The sequence below is a fragment of the Papaver somniferum genome, unplaced genomic scaffold (assembly GCF_003573695.1).
Source record: "Papaver somniferum cultivar HN1 unplaced genomic scaffold, ASM357369v1 unplaced-scaffold_10, whole genome shotgun sequence".
Lineage (NCBI taxonomy): Eukaryota > Viridiplantae > Streptophyta > Magnoliopsida > Ranunculales > Papaveraceae > Papaver > Papaver somniferum.
The window spans coordinates 744030-757976 of record NW_020618825.1 but is presented as its reverse complement, the minus strand read 5'-3'; the positions used below and the strand labels follow the sequence as shown (position 1 = coordinate 757976).

The 13947-nt window shown below is 40.2% G+C and overlaps 12 non-coding genes and 14 pseudogenes across 12 annotated transcripts; all 26 read right to left on the bottom strand.

The window, feature by feature from the left end:
* Positions 1–273: 273 nt before the first annotated feature.
* On the bottom strand, positions 274–392 carry LOC113327065. Its single transcript, XR_003348724.1, has one exon. It is a non-coding gene; the product is annotated as a 5S ribosomal RNA (ribosomal RNA).
* A 376-nt stretch (positions 393–768) lies between these two features.
* Positions 769–887, bottom strand: LOC113327348 (annotated as a pseudogene).
* A 374-nt stretch (positions 888–1261) lies between these two features.
* Positions 1262–1370, bottom strand: LOC113327212 (annotated as a pseudogene).
* Positions 1371–1747: 377 nt separating this feature from the next.
* On the bottom strand, positions 1748–1866 carry LOC113327134. The gene has a single exon (XR_003348796.1). It is a non-coding gene; the product is annotated as a 5S ribosomal RNA (ribosomal RNA).
* Positions 1867–2240: 374 nt separating this feature from the next.
* LOC113327410 lies at positions 2241–2356 on the bottom strand (annotated as a pseudogene).
* A 368-nt stretch (positions 2357–2724) lies between these two features.
* LOC113327123 lies at positions 2725–2843 on the bottom strand. Its single transcript, XR_003348786.1, has one exon. It is a non-coding gene; the product is annotated as a 5S ribosomal RNA (ribosomal RNA).
* A 376-nt stretch (positions 2844–3219) lies between these two features.
* On the bottom strand, positions 3220–3337 carry LOC113327347 (annotated as a pseudogene).
* A 376-nt stretch (positions 3338–3713) lies between these two features.
* LOC113327261 lies at positions 3714–3832 on the bottom strand (annotated as a pseudogene).
* A 377-nt stretch (positions 3833–4209) lies between these two features.
* Positions 4210–4328, bottom strand: LOC113327093. The gene has a single exon (XR_003348754.1). It is a non-coding gene; the product is annotated as a 5S ribosomal RNA (ribosomal RNA).
* A 376-nt stretch (positions 4329–4704) lies between these two features.
* LOC113327142 lies at positions 4705–4823 on the bottom strand. Its single transcript, XR_003348805.1, has one exon. It is a non-coding gene; the product is annotated as a 5S ribosomal RNA (ribosomal RNA).
* Positions 4824–5202: 379 nt separating this feature from the next.
* Positions 5203–5350, bottom strand: LOC113327414 (annotated as a pseudogene).
* A 375-nt stretch (positions 5351–5725) lies between these two features.
* On the bottom strand, positions 5726–5843 carry LOC113327307 (annotated as a pseudogene).
* Positions 5844–6218: 375 nt separating this feature from the next.
* On the bottom strand, positions 6219–6337 carry LOC113327404 (annotated as a pseudogene).
* A 374-nt stretch (positions 6338–6711) lies between these two features.
* LOC113327247 lies at positions 6712–6830 on the bottom strand. The gene has a single exon (XR_003348910.1). It is a non-coding gene; the product is annotated as a 5S ribosomal RNA (ribosomal RNA).
* A 375-nt stretch (positions 6831–7205) lies between these two features.
* LOC113327422 lies at positions 7206–7324 on the bottom strand (annotated as a pseudogene).
* Positions 7325–7698: 374 nt separating this feature from the next.
* LOC113327175 lies at positions 7699–7817 on the bottom strand. Its single transcript, XR_003348836.1, has one exon. It is a non-coding gene; the product is annotated as a 5S ribosomal RNA (ribosomal RNA).
* Positions 7818–8191: 374 nt separating this feature from the next.
* Positions 8192–8310, bottom strand: LOC113327238. Its single transcript, XR_003348901.1, has one exon. It is a non-coding gene; the product is annotated as a 5S ribosomal RNA (ribosomal RNA).
* A 375-nt stretch (positions 8311–8685) lies between these two features.
* LOC113327421 lies at positions 8686–8804 on the bottom strand (annotated as a pseudogene).
* Positions 8805–9654: 850 nt separating this feature from the next.
* Positions 9655–9773, bottom strand: LOC113327103. The gene has a single exon (XR_003348763.1). It is a non-coding gene; the product is annotated as a 5S ribosomal RNA (ribosomal RNA).
* Positions 9774–10148: 375 nt separating this feature from the next.
* On the bottom strand, positions 10149–10267 carry LOC113327420 (annotated as a pseudogene).
* A 374-nt stretch (positions 10268–10641) lies between these two features.
* Positions 10642–10760, bottom strand: LOC113327174. Its single transcript, XR_003348835.1, has one exon. It is a non-coding gene; the product is annotated as a 5S ribosomal RNA (ribosomal RNA).
* Positions 10761–11135: 375 nt separating this feature from the next.
* Positions 11136–11254, bottom strand: LOC113327181. The gene has a single exon (XR_003348842.1). It is a non-coding gene; the product is annotated as a 5S ribosomal RNA (ribosomal RNA).
* Positions 11255–11629: 375 nt separating this feature from the next.
* On the bottom strand, positions 11630–11748 carry LOC113327419 (annotated as a pseudogene).
* An 847-nt stretch (positions 11749–12595) lies between these two features.
* On the bottom strand, positions 12596–12714 carry LOC113327095. The gene has a single exon (XR_003348755.1). It is a non-coding gene; the product is annotated as a 5S ribosomal RNA (ribosomal RNA).
* Positions 12715–13089: 375 nt separating this feature from the next.
* LOC113327317 lies at positions 13090–13208 on the bottom strand (annotated as a pseudogene).
* Positions 13209–13583: 375 nt separating this feature from the next.
* On the bottom strand, positions 13584–13702 carry LOC113327336 (annotated as a pseudogene).
* Positions 13703–13947: the final 245 nt, after the last annotated feature.

The window sequence follows — 13947 nt, the reverse complement described above, 5'->3', positions numbered from 1 at the left end:
ATGATGGTTCGTTGGAAACGTTATGGCGAGGAGAATCCTTTCGTGCAATTATTTAGGATTAACAACCTCGTTTTGGTAGTATTTTAATAAAAACTATTAAAATATTCAATTAAATGCACGTTTTTGGATGAATTCCAAAAACCGGGGGCAGGCGCTCTCCCAGGATTCTTGCCATAAAAACCCATTCTTTCTCTCGGGTAATCCCTTCGCTAACTATTCGGATCGCAGTCATAAGGAAAACCGCTAAAAAAATGGCAAAATAAAATAAAAAAAGGCAATCAACACAAAGACTTCCCAAGAGGTCACCCATCTTAGTACTACTCTCGCCCAAGCACGATTAACTGCAGAGTTCTGATGGGTTCTGGTGCATTAGTGCTGGTATGATCGATTGTCGAAGATATTTTAGCAAGTTTACTTCTTAACACGTCTCCAATGTATTGGTCCGAACTCCCCATTCGGCTATTAATTCTTCGTGGCAAGTCTGATTCGGATAAATGATGGTTCGTTGGAAACGTTATGGCGAGGAGAATCCTTTCGTGCAATTATTTTGGATTAACAACCTCGTTTTGGTAGTATTTTAATAAAAAAATATTAAAATATTCAATTAAATGCACGTTTTTGGATGAATTCCAAAAACCTGGGGCGGGCACCCTCCTAGGCTTCGTGCCATAAAAACCCATTCTTTCTCTTGGGTAATCCATTCGCTAACTAGTCGGCTCGCAGCCATAAGGAAAACTGCTAAAAAATGGCAAAAAAAAAATAAAAAAAGGCAATCAACATGAGGACTTCCCAAGAAGTCACCCATCTTAGTACTACTCTCGCCCAAGCACGTTTAACTGCAGAGATTTGATTGGTTCTGGTGCATTAGTGCTAGCATGATCGATTGCTTAATATATTTTACCAAGTTTACTACTTAACACGTCTCCAATGTATTGGTCCGAACTCCCCATTCGGTTATTAATTCTTCGTGGAAAGTCCGATTCAGGCAAAGGATGGTTCGTTGGAAACGTTATGGCGAGGAGAATCCTTTCGTGCAATTATTTTGGATTAACAACCTCGTTTTGGTAGTATTTAAATAAAAACTATTAAAATATTCAATTAAATGCACGTTGTTGGATGAATTCCAAAAACCTGGGGCGGGCGCCCTCCCAGGCTTCGTGCCATAAAAACCCATTCTTTCTCTCGGGTAATCCCTTCGCTAACCAGTAGGCTCGCAGCCATAAGGAAAACCGCTAAAAAAATGGCAAAAAAAATAAAAAAAGGCAATCAACACAAGGACTTCCCAAGAGGTCACCCATCTTAGTACTACTCTCGCCCAAGCACGCTTAACTGCAGAGTTCTGGTGCATTAGTGCTGGTATGATCGATTGCCGAAGATATTTTACCAAGTTTACTACTTAACACGTCTTCAATGTATTGGTCTGAACTCCCCATTCGGCTATTAATTCTTCGTGGCAAGTCCGATTCGGGCAAATTATGGTTCGTTGGAAACGTTATGGCGAGGAGAATCCTTTCGTGCAATTATTTTGGATTAACAACCTCGTTTTGGTAGTATTTTAATAAAAAACTATTAAAATATTCAATTAAATGCACGTTTTTGGATGAACTCCAAAAATCGGGGGCGGGCGCCCTCCCAGGCTTCTTTCCATAAAAACCTATTCTTTCTCTCGGGTAATCCATTCGCTAACTAGTCGGGTCGCAGTCATAAGGAAAACCGCTAAAAAAATGGCAAAAATAAAATAAAAAAAGGCAATCAACACGAGGACTTCCCAAGAGGTCACCCATCTTAGTACTACTCTCGCCCAAGCACGCTTAACTGCAGAGTTCTGATGGGTTCTGATGCATTAGTGCTGGTATGATCGATTGCTAAAGGTATTTTTACCAAGTTTACTACTTAACACGTCTCCAATGTATTGGTCTGAACTCCCCATTCGGCTATTAATGCTTCGTGGCAAGTCCGATTCGGGCAAATGATGGTTCGTTAGAAACATTATGGCTAGGAGAATCCTTTCGTGCAATTATTTTGGATTAACAACCTCGTTTTGGTAGTATTTTAATAAAAACTATTAAAATATTCAATTAAATGCACGTTTTTGGATGAATTCCAGAAACCTGGGGCGGGCGCCCCCCAGGCTTCGTGCCATAATAACCCATTCTTTCTCTCGCGTAATCCATTCGTTAATTACTCGGCTCACAGTCATAAGGAAAACCGCTAAAAAAATGGCAAAGAATATAAAAAAAGGCAATCAACACGAGGACTTCCCAAGAGGTCACCCATCTTAGAACTACTCTCGCCCAAGCATGCTTAACTGAGTTCTTATGGGTACTGGTGCATTAGTGATGGTATGATCGATTGTTGAAGGTATTTTACCAAGTTTACTACATAACACGTCTCTAATGTATTGGTCTGAACTCCTCATTCGGCTATTAATTTTTCGTGGCAAGTCCGATTCAGGCAAATGATGGTTCGTTGGAAACGTTATGGCGAGGAGAATCCTTTCGTGCAATTATTTTGGATTAACAACCTCGTTTTGGTAGTATTTTAATAAAAAATTATTAAAATATTCAATTAAATGCACGTTTTTGGATGAATTACAAAAACTTGGGGCGCGCGCCCTCCTAGGCTTCGTGCCATAAAAACCCATTCTTTCTCTCGGGTAATCCCTTCGCTACCTAGTCGGCTCGCATCCATAAGGAAAACCGCTAAAAAAATGGAAAAAAAAAAGGCAATCAACACGAGGACTTCCCAAGAGGTCACCCATCTTAGTACTACTCTAACCCAAGCACGATTAACTGCAGAGTTCTGATGGGTTCTGGTGCATTAGTGCTGGTATGATCGATTGTCGAAGATATTTTACCAAGTTTGCTTCTTAACACGTCTCCAATGTATTGGTCCGAACTCCCCATTCGGCTATTAATTCTTCGTGGCATGTCTGATTCGGACAAATGATGGTTCGTTGGAAACATTATGGCGAGGAGAATCCTTTTGTGCAATTATTTTGGATTAACAACCTCGTTTTGGTAGTATTTTAATAAAAAACTATTAAAATATTCAATTAAATGCATGTTATTGGATGAATTCCAAAAACCTGGGGCGGGCGCCCTCCCAGTCTTCGTGCCATAAAAACCCATTCTTTCTCTCGGGTAGTCCCTTCGCTAACTATTCGGCTCGCAGTCATAAGGAAAACCGCTAAAAAAATGGCAAAATAAAATAAAAAAAGGCAATCAAAACGAGGACTTCCCAAGAGGTCACCCATCATAGTACTACACTCACCCAAGCACGCTTAACTGCAGGTTCAGATTGGTTCTGGTGCATTAGTGCTGGTATGATCGATTGACGAAGATATTTTACCAAGTTTACTTCTTAACACGTCTCCAATGTATTGGTCCGAACTCCCCATTCGGCTATTAATTCTTCGTGGCAAGTCCGATTCGGGCAAATGATGGATCGTTGGAAACGTTATGGCGAGGAGAATCCTTTCGTGCAATTATTTTTGATTAACAACCTCGGTTTGGTAGTATTTTAATAAAAAACTATTAAAATATTCAATTAAATGCACGTTTTTGGATGAATTCCAAAAACCGGGGGCGGGCGCCCTCCCAGTCTTCATGCCATAAAAACCCATTCTTTCTCTCGGGTAATCCCTTCGCTAACTATTCGTCTCGCAGTCATAAGGAAAACCGCTAAAAAAATGGCAAAATAAAATAAAAATAGGCAATCAAAACGAGGACTTCCCAAGAGGTCACCCATCTTAGTACCACTCTCACCCAAGCACGCTTAACTGCAGAGTTATGATGGGTACTGGTGCATTAGTGCTGGTATGATCGATTGCTGAAGGTATTTTATCAAGTTTACTACTTAACACGTCTCCGATGTATTGGTCCGAACTCCCCATTCGGCTATTAATTCTTCGTGGCAAGTCCGATTCGGGCAAATGATGGTTCGTTGGAAACATTATGGCGAGGACAATCAATTCGTGCAATTATTTTGGATTAACAACCCCGTTTTGGTAGTATTTTAATAAAAAACTATTAAAATATTCAATTAAATGCACGTTTTTGGATGAATTCCAAAAACCTTGGGCGGGCGCCCTCCCAGGCTTCGTGCCATAAAAACCCATTCTTTCTCTCGGGTAATCCCTTCGCTAACCAGTCGGCTCGCAGCCATAAGGAAAACCGCTAAAAAAAATGGCAAAAAAAATAAAAAAAAGGCAATCAACACAAGGACTTCCCAAGAGGTCACCCTTCTTAGTACTACTCTCGCCCAAGCACGCTTGACTGCAGAGTTCTGATGGGTTCTGGTGCATTAGTGCTCGTATGATCGATTGCCGAAGATATTTTACCAAGTTTACTACTTAACACGTCTCCAATGTATTGGTCCGAACTCCCCATTCGACTATTAATTCTTCGTGGCAAGTCCGATTCGGGCAAATGATGGTTCGTTGGAAACGTTATGGCGAGGAGAATCCTTTCGTGCAATTATTTTTGGATTAACAACCTCGTTTTGGTAGTATTTTAATAAAAAACTATTAAAATATTCAATTAAATGCACGTTTTTGGATGAATTCCAAAAACCTGGGGCGGGCGCCCTCCCAGGCTTCGTGCCATAAAAACCCATTCTTTCTCTCGGATAATCCATTCGCTAATTACTCGGCTTGCAGTCATAAGGAAAACCGCTAAAAAATGGCAAAAAAAATTAAAAAAAGGAAATCAACACGAGGATTTCCCAAGAGGTCACCCATCTTAGTACTACTCTCTCCCAAGCATGCTTAACTGCAGAGTTCGGATGGGTTCTGGTGCATTAGTGCTGGTATGAGCGATTGCTAAAGGTATTTTACCAAATTTACCACTTAACACGTCTCCAATGTATTGGTCCGAACTCCCCATTCGGCTATTAATTCTTCGTGGCAAGTCCGATTCGGGCAAATGATGGTTCGTTGGAAACATTATGGCGAGGAGAATCAATTCATGCAATTATTTTGGATTAACAACCTCGTTTTGGTAGTATTTTAATAAAAAACTATTAAAATATTCAATTAAATGCACGTTTTTGGATGAATTCCAAAAACCTGGGGCGGGCGCCCTCCCAGGCTTCGTGCCATAAAAACCCATTCTTTCTCTCGGGTAATCCATTCGCTAATTACTCGGCTCGCAGTCATAAGGAAAACCACTAAAAAAATGGCAAAAATAAAATAAATAAAAAGGCAATCAACATTAGGACTTCCCAAGAGGTCACCCATCTTAGTACTACTCTCGCACGGTCACCCATCTTAGTACTACTCTCGCCCAAGCACGCTTAATTGCAGAGTTCTGATGGGTTTGGGTGCATTAGTGCTGGTATGATCGATTGTTGAAGATATTTTACCAAGTTTTCTACTTAACACGTCTCCAATGTATTGGTCCGAACTCCCCATTCGGCTATTAATTCTTCGTGGCAAGTCCGATTCGGGCAAATGATGGTTCGTTGGAAACATTATGGCGAGGAGAATCAATTCATGCAATTATTTTGGATTAACAACCTCGTTTTGGTAGTATTTTAATAAAAAACTATTAAAATATTCAATTAAATGCACGTTTTTGGATGAATTCCAAAAACCTGGGGCGGGCACCCTCCCAGGCTTCGTGCCATAAAAACCCATTCTTTCTCTCGGGTAATCCATTCGCTAATTACTCGGCTCGCAGTCATAAGGAAAACCGCTAAAAAATGGCAAAAAAAAATAAAAAAAGGAAATCAACACGAGGATTTCCAAGAGGTCACCCATCTTAGTACTACTCTCTCCCAAGCATGCTTAACTGCAGAGTTCGGATGGATTCTGGTGCATTAGTGCTGGTATGATCGATTGTTAAAGGTATTTTACCAAGTTTACCACTTAACACGTCTCCAATGGATTGGTCCGAACTCCCCATTCGGCTATTAATTCTTCGTGGCAAGTCCGATTCGGGCAAATGATGGTTCGTTGGAAACATTATGGCGAGGAGAATCAATTCATGCAATTATTTTGGATTAACAACCTCGTTTTGGTAATATTTTAATAAAAAATTATTAAAATATTCAATTAAATGCACGTTTTTGGATGAATTCCAAAAACCTGGGGTGGGCGCCCTCCCAGGCTTCATGCCATAAAAACCCATTCTTTCTCTCGGGTAATCCATTCGCTAATTACTCGGCTCGCAGTCATAAGGAAAACCGCTAAAAAATGGGAAAAAAAAATAAAAAAAGGAAATCAACACGAGGATTTCCCAAGAGGTGACCCATCTTAGTACTACTCTCTCCCAAGCATGCTTACATGCAGAGTTCGGATTGATTCTGGTGCATTAGTGCTGGTATGATCGATTGTTAAAGGTATTTTACCAAGTTTACCACTTAACACGTCTCCAATGGATTGGTCCGAACTCCCCATTCGGCTATTAATTCTTCGTGGCAAGTCCGATTCGGGCAAATGATCGTTCGTTGGAAACATTATGGCGAGGAGAATCAATTCATGCAATTATTTTGGATTAACAACCTCGTTTTGGTAATATTTTAATAAAAACTATTAAAATATTCAATTAAATGCACGTTTTTGGATGAATTCCAAAAACCTGGGGCGGGCGCCCTCCCAGGCTTCATGCCATAAAAACCCATTCTTTCTCTCGGGTAATCCATTCGCTAATTACTCGGCTCGCAGTCATAAGGAAAACCGCTAAAAAATGGCAAAAAAAAATAAAAAAAGGAAATCAACACGAGGATTTCCCAAGAGGTCACCCATCTTAGTACTACTCTCTCCCAAGCATGCTTACATGCAGAGTTCGGATGGGTTCTGGTGCATTAGTGCTGGTATGGTCGATTGCTAAAGGTATTTTACCAAGTTTACCACTTAACACGTCTCCAATGTATTGGTCCGAACTCCCCGTTCGGCTATTAATTCTTCGTGGCAAGTCCGATTCGGGCAAATGATGGTTCGTTGGAAACGTTATGGCGAGGAGAATCCTTTCGTGCAATTATTTTGGATTAACAACCTCGTTTTGGTAGTATTTTAATAAAAAACTATTAAAATATTCAATTAAATGCACGTTTTTGGATGAATTCCAAAAACCTGGGGCGGGCGCCCTCCCAGGCTTCGTGCCATAAAAACCCATCATTTCTCTCGGGTAATCCCTTCGCTAACTAATCGGCTCGCAGCCATAAGGAAAACATCTAAAAAATGGCAAAAAAAAATAAAAAAAAGCAATCAACACGAGGACTTCCCAAGAGGTCACCCATCTTTTTACTACTCAAACCCAAGCACGCTTAATTGCAGAGTTATGATTGGTTCTGGTGCATTAGTGATGGTATGATCAATTGCTGAAGATATTTTACCAAGTTTACTACTTAACACGTCTCCAATGTATTAGTCCGAACTCCCCGTTCGGCTATTAATTCTTCGTGGCAAGTCCGATTCGGGCAAATGATGGTTCGTTGGAAACATTATGGCGAGGAGAATCAATTCATGCAATTATTTTTGATTAACAACCTCGTTTTGGTAGTATTTTAATAAAAAACTATTAAAATATTCAATTAAATGCACACTTTTTGATGAATTCCAAAAACCTGGGGAGGGCGCCCTCCCAGGCTTCGTGCCATAAAAACTCATTCTTTCTCTCGGGTAATCCATTCGCTAATTACTCGGCTCGCAGTCATAAGGAAAACCGCTAAAAAATGGCAAAAAAAATAAAAAAAGGAAATCAACACGAGGATTTCCCAAGAGGTCACCCATCTTAGTACTACTCTCTCCCAAGCATGCTTAACTGCAGAGTTCGGGTGGGTTCTGGTGCATTAGTGCTGGTATGATCGATTGCTAAAGGTATTTTACCAAGTTTACCACTTAACACGTCTCCAATGTATTGGTCCGAACTCCCCATTCGGCTATTAATTCTTCGTGGCAAGTCCGATTCAGGCAAAGGATGGTTCGTTGGAAACGTTATGGCGAGGAGAATCCTTTCGTGCAATTATTTTGGATTAACAACCTCGTTTTGGTATTATTTTAATAAAAACTATTAAAATATTCAATTAAATGCACGTTTTTGGATGAATTCCAAAAACCTGGGGCGGACGCCCTCCCAGGCTTCGTGCCATAAAAACCCATTCTTTCTCTCGGGTAATCCCTTCGCTAACCAGTCGGCTCGCATCCATAAGGAAAACCGCTAAAAAAAAGGCAAAAAAAATAAAAAAAGGATATCAACACGAAGACTTCCCAAGAGGTCACCTATCTTAGTACTACTCTCGCCCAAGCACGCTTAACTGCAGAGTTCTGATGGGTTCTGGTGCATTATTGCTGGTATGATCGATTGTTGAAGATATTTTACCAAGTTTACTACTTAACACGTCTCCAATATATTGGTCCGAACTCCCTATTCGGCTATTAATTCTTCGTGGCAAGTCCGATTCGGGAAAATGATGGTTCGTTGGAAACGTTATGGCGAGGAGAATCCTTTCGTGCAATTATTTTGGATTAACAACCTCGTTTTGGTAGTATTTTAATAAAAAACTATTAAAATATTCAATTAAATGCACGTTTTTGGATGAATTCCAAAAACCTGGGGCGGGCGCCCTCCCAGGCTTCGTGCCATAAAAACCCATCATTTCTCTCGGGTAATCCCTTCGCTAACTAATCGGCTCGCAGCCATAAGGAAAACATCTAAAAAATGGCAAAAAAAAATAAAAAAAAGCAATCAACACGAGGACTTCCCAAGAGGTCACCCATCTTTTTACTACTCAAACCCAAGCACGCTTAATTGCAGAGTTATGATTGGTTCTGGTGCATTAGTGATGGTATGATCAATTGCTGAAGATATTTTACCAAGTTTACTACTTAACACGTCTCCAATGTATTAGTCCGAACTCTCCATTCGGCTATTAATTCTTCGTGGCAAGTCCGATTCAGGCAAAGGATGGTTGAGTTGGAAACGTTATGGCGAGGAGAATCCTTTCGTGCAATTATTTTGGACTAACAACCTCGTTTTGGTAGTATTTTAATAAAAAACTATTAAAATATTCAATTAAATGCACGTTTTTGGATGAATTCCAAAAACCTGGGGCGCACGCCCTCCCAGGCTTCGGGCCATAAAAACCCATTCTTTCTCTCGGGTAATCCCTTCGGTAATTACTCGGCTCGTAGCCATAAGGAAAACCGCTAAAAAAATGGGAAAAATAAAATAAAAAAAGGTAATCAACACGAGGACTTCCCAACTCGCCCAAGCACGCTTAACTGCAGAGTTCTGATTAGTTCTGCTGCATTAGTGCTGGTATGATCGATTGTTGAAGATATTTTACCAAGTTTACTACTTAACACGTCTCCAATATATTGGTCTGAACTCCCCATTCGGCTATTAATTCTTCGTGGCAAGTCTGATTCGGGCAAATGATGGTTCGTTGGAAATGTTATGGCGAGGAGAATCTTTTCGTCCAATTATTTTGGATTAACAACCTCGTTTTGGTAGTATTTTAATAAAAAATAATTAAAATATTCAATTAAATGCACGTTTTTGGATGAATTCCAAAAAACTGGGGCGGGCGCCCTCCCAGGCTTCGTGCCATAAAAACCCATTCTTTCCCTCGGGAAATCCATTCGCTAATTACTCGGCTCGCAGTCATAAGGAAAACCGCTAAAAAAATGGCAAAAATAAAATAAAAAAAGGCAATCAACACGAGGATTTCCCAAGAGGTCACCCATCTAAGTACTACTCTCTCCCAAGCACGCTTAACTACAGAGTTCGGATGGGTTCTGGTGCATTAGTGATGGTATGATCGATTGCTAAAGGTATTTTACCAAGTTTACTACTTAACACGTCTCCAATGTATTGGTCCGAATTCCCCATTCGGCTATTAATTCTTCTTGGAAAGTCCGATTCGGGCAAATGATGGTTCGTTGGAAACGTTATGTCGAGGAGAATCCTTTCGTGCAATTATTTTGGATTAACAACCTCGTTTTGGTAGTATTTTAATAAAAAACTATTAAAATATTCAATTAAATGCACGTTTTTGGATGAATTCTAAAAACCTGGGGCGGGCCCCCTCTCAGACTTCGTGCCATAATAACCCATTCTTTCTCTCGGGTAATCTCTTCGCAAACTAGTCGGCTCGCAGCCATAAGGAAAACCGCTAAAAAATGGCAAAAAAAAATAAAAAAAAGCAATCAACACGAGGACTTCCCAAGAGGTCACCCATCTTTTTACTACTCAAACCCAAGCACGCTTAATTGCAGAGTTATGATTGGTTCTGGTGCATTAGTGATGGTATGATCAATTGCTGAAGATATTTTACCAAGTTTACTACTTAACACGTCTCCAATGTATTAGTCCGAACTCCCCGTTCGGCTATTAATTCTTCGTGGCAAGTCCGATTCGGGCAAATGATGGTTCGTTGGAAACATTATGGCGAGGAGAATCAATTCATGCAATTATTTTTGATTAACAACCTCGTTTTGGTAGTATTTTAATAAAAAACTATTAAAATATTCAATTAAATGCACACTTTTTGATGAATTCCAAAAACCTGGGGAGGGCGCCCTCCCAGGCTTCGTGCCATAAAAACTCATTCTTTCTCTCGGGTAATCCATTCGCTAATTACTCGGCTCGCAGTCATAAGGAAAACCGCTAAAAAATGGCAAAAAAAATAAAAAAAGGAAATCAACACGAGGATTTCCCAAGAGGTCACCCATCTTAGTACTACTCTCTCCCAAGCATGCTTAACTGCAGAGTTCGGGTGGGTTCTGGTGCATTAGTGCTGGTATGATCGATTGCTAAAGGTATTTTACCAAGTTTACCACTTAACACGTCTCCAATGTATTGGTCCGAACTCCCCATTCGGCTATTAATTCTTCGTGGCAAGTCCGATTCAGGCAAAGGATGGTTCGTTGGAAACGTTATGGCGAGGAGAATCCTTTCGTGCAATTATTTTGGATTAACAACCTCGTTTTGGTATTATTTTAATAAAAAACTATTAAAATATTCAATTAAATGCACGTTTTGGATGAATTCCAAAAACCTGGGGCGGACGCCCTCCCAGGCTTCGTGCCATAAAAACCCATTCTTTCTCTCGGGTAATCCCTTCGCTAACCAGTCGGCTCGCAGCCATAAGGAAAACCGCTAAAAAAAAGGCAAAAAAAAATAAAAAAAGGATATCAACACGAGGACTTCCCAAGAGGTCACCTATCTTAGTACTACTCTCGCCCAAGCACGCTTAACTGCAGAGTTCTGATGGGTTCTGGTGCATTATTGCTGGTATGATCGATTGTTGAAGATATTTTACCAAGTTTACTACTTAACACGTCTCCAATATATTGGTCCGAACTCCCTATTCGGCTATTAATTCTTCGTGGCAAGTCCGATTCGGGAAAATGATGGTTCGTTGGAAACGTTATGGCGAGGAGAATCCTTTCGTGCAATTATTTTGGATTAACAACCTCGTTTTGGTAGTATTTTAATAAAAAACTATTAAAATATTCAATTAAATGCACGTTTTTGGATGAATTCCAAAAACCTGGGGCGGGCGCCCTCCCAGGCTTCGTGCCATAAAAACCCATCATTTCTCTCGGGTAATCCCTTCGCTAACTAATCGGCTCGCAGCCATAAGGAAAACATCTAAAAAATGGCAAAAAAAAATAAAAAAAAGCAATCAACACGAGGACTTCCCAAGAGGTCACCCATCTTTTTACTACTCAAACCCAAGCACGCTTAATTGCAGAGTTATGATTGGTTCTGGTGCATTAGTGATGGTATGATCAATTGCTGAAGATATTTTACCAAGTTTACTACTTAACACGTCTCCAATGTATTAGTCCGAACTCTCCATTCGGCTATTAATTCTTCGTGGCAAGTCCGATTCAGGCAAAGGATGGTTGAGTTGGAAACGTTATGGCGAGGAGAATCCTTTCGTGCAATTATTTTGGACTAACAACCTCGTTTTGGTAGTATTTTAATAAAAAACTATTAAAATATTCAATTAAATGCACGTTTTTGGATGAATTCCAAAAACCTGGGGCGCACGCCCTCCCAGGCTTCGGGCCATAAAAACCCATTCTTTCTCTCGGGTAATCCCTTCGGTAATTACTCGGCTCGTAGCCATAAGGAAAACCGCTAAAAAAATGGGAAAAATAAAATAAAAAAAGGTAATCAACACGAGGACTTCCCAACTCGCCCAAGCACGCTTAACTGCAGAGTTCTGATTAGTTCTGCTGCATTAGTGCTGGTATGATCGATTGTTGAAGATATTTTACCAAGTTTACTACTTAACACGTCTCCAATATATTGGTCTGAACTCCCCATTCGGCTATTAATTCTTCGTGGCAAGTCCGATTCGGGCAAATGATGGTTCGTTGGAAACGTTATGGCGAGGAGAATCCTTTCGTGCAATTATTTTGGATTAACAACCTCGTTTTAGTAGTATTTTAATAAGAAACTATTAAAATATTCAATGAAATGCACGTTTTTGGATGAATTCCAAAAACCTGGGGCGGGCGCCCTCCCAGGCTTCGTGCCATAAAAACCCATTCTTTCTCTCGGGTAATCCATTCGATAATTACTCGGCTCGCAGTCATAAGGAAATCCGCTAAAAAATGGCAAAAAAAATAAAAAAAGGAAATCAACACGAGGATTTCCCAAGAGGTCACCCATCTTAGTACTACTCTCTCCCAAGCATGCTTAACTGCAGAGTTCGGATGGGTTCTGGTGCATTAGTGCTGGTATGATCGATTGCTAAAGGTATTTTACCAAGTTTACTACTTAACACGTCTCCAATGTATTGGTCCGAACTCCCCATTCGGCTATTAATTCTTCGTGGCGAGTCCGATTCGGGAAAATGATGGTTCGTTGGAAACGTTATGGCGAGGAGAATCCTTTCGTGCAATTATTTTGGATTAACAACCTCGTTTTGGTAGTATTTTAATAAAAACTATTAAAAAATTCAATTAAATGCACGTTTTTAGATGAATTCCAAAAACCTGGGGCGGGCGCCCTCCCAGGCTTCGTGCCATAAAAACCCATCCGTTGTCTCGGGTAATCCCTTCGCTAACTAATCGGCTCACAGCCATAAGGAAAACCTCTAAAAAAATGGCAAATAAAAATAAAAAAAGGCAATCAACACGAGGACTTCCCAAGAGGTCACCCATCTTTGTACTACTCAATCCCAAGCACGCTTAACTGCAGAGTTTTGATGGATTCTAGTGCATTAGTACTGGTATGATCAATTGCTGAAGATATTTTACCAAGTTTACTACTTAACACGTCTACAATGTATTGGTCCGACCTTCCCATTCGGCTATTAATTCTTCGTGGCAAGTCCGATTCAGGCAAAGGATGGTTCGTTGGAAACGTTATGGCGAGGAGAATCCTTTTGTGCAATTATTTTGGATTAACAACCTCGTTTTGGTATTAATTTAATAAAAAACTATTAAAATATTCAATTAAATGCACGTTTTTGGATGAATTCCAAAAACCTGGGGCGGACACCCTCCCAGGCTTCGTGCCATAAAAACCCATTCTTTCTCTCGGGTAATCCCTTCGATAACCAGTCGGCTCGCAGCCATAAGGAAAACCGCTAAAAAAAAGGCAAAAAAAATAAAAAAAGGATATCAACACGAGGACTTCCCAAGAGGTCACCTATCTTAGTACTACTCTCGCCCAAGCACGCTTAACTGATGAGTTCTGATGGGTTCTGGTGCATTATTGCTGGTATGATCGATTGTTGAAGATATTTTACCAATTTTATTACTTAACACGTCTCCAATATATTGGTCCGAACTCCCCATTCGGCTATTAATTCTTCGTGGCAAGTCCGATTCGGCCAAATGATGGTTCGTTGGAAACGTTATGGCGAGGAGAATCCTTTCGTGCAATTATTTTGGATTAACAACCTCGTTTTGGTAGTATTTTAATAAAAAGATATTAAAATATTCAATTAAATGCACGTTTTTGGATGAATTCCAAAAAC